We start from the raw sequence: 973 nt of genomic DNA on the forward strand, positions 1-973 counted from the left end.
CTGTGTATTAAGCCCTAATTAGATATACGATCTGCAAATATTTCCTCCCATTTCATCGGTTTTCTTTTCACTCTATTGACAGTATGTTTTGATGCATGAAAGTTTTAAATTTTGATATAATCCAATTTATTTCTTCTTTTGTTGTCTATGCTTTTGGTGTCAATATCCAAGCAACCATTGTGCCAAATCCAATGTCATGAAGCTTTTTCGATGTTTTCTTTTAAGAGTTTTGATTCACGGGGCACCTGGGTGGCACAGCGGTTAAGCCTCTGCCTTCGGCTCAGGGCGTGATCCTGGTGTTATGGGATCGAGCCCCACATCGGGCTCCTCTGCTATGAGCCTGCTTCTTCCTCTCCCACTCCCCCTGCTTATGTTCCCTCTCTCTCTGGCTGTCTCTATCTCTGTCGAATAAATAAATAAAATCTTTAAAAAAAAAAAAAAGAGTTTTGATTCACTTTAAGTTAATCTCTTGTATAAGGCATAATGTTAGAGTCCAGCTCTCATTCTGTGTATGAGAATATTTGCTGAAAAAACATGGAACGCTTTACGAATTTGCATGTCATACTTGTACAGAAGCCATGCTATTTCCTCTACATTATTCCAGTTTTGGTACATGTGCTGCCAAAACAAGCACTAGATGTCTTTTTAAATTAAAATTAAAATTATCTTTGAGATTTCTGAAAGAGCCCCTGGAAAATCACAATGATTTATACATTTACCTTATAAAAAGAGAGATGCCAGAAATATTTTAGGTTGCCCTGATATAATTTATATTTCAGAATTAGCTTGTCACTATTCTAAGAAATTCATGGGGAAAATTGTCAAATGAAAGGATAATTATGTACAGATAAAATGTTATTCATATAAAATTTTCTGAGATTGTACATTGTATAAAACAAATTGACAGGCTCAAGAGATTTGTTAATGCTTTCATTGTCCGTGATAGGATCTTATCTGTGGAAAAAATTTGATG

At 35.0% G+C, this 973-nt stretch overlaps 1 non-coding gene across 1 annotated transcript; it reads right to left on the reverse strand.

Annotated features, from left to right (window-relative positions):
* Nucleotides 1-528: 528 nt before the first annotated feature.
* LOC123789743 (U6 spliceosomal RNA) lies at nucleotides 529-634 on the reverse strand. The gene has a single exon (XR_006778901.1). It is a non-coding gene; the product is annotated as a U6 spliceosomal RNA (small nuclear RNA).
* Nucleotides 635-973: the final 339 nt, after the last annotated feature.

This window comes from Ursus americanus, chromosome 3 (genome assembly GCF_024610735.1).
Source record: "Ursus americanus isolate L20-20 chromosome 3, mUrsAme1.1.p, whole genome shotgun sequence".
Taxonomy (NCBI): domain Eukaryota; kingdom Metazoa; phylum Chordata; class Mammalia; order Carnivora; family Ursidae; genus Ursus; species Ursus americanus.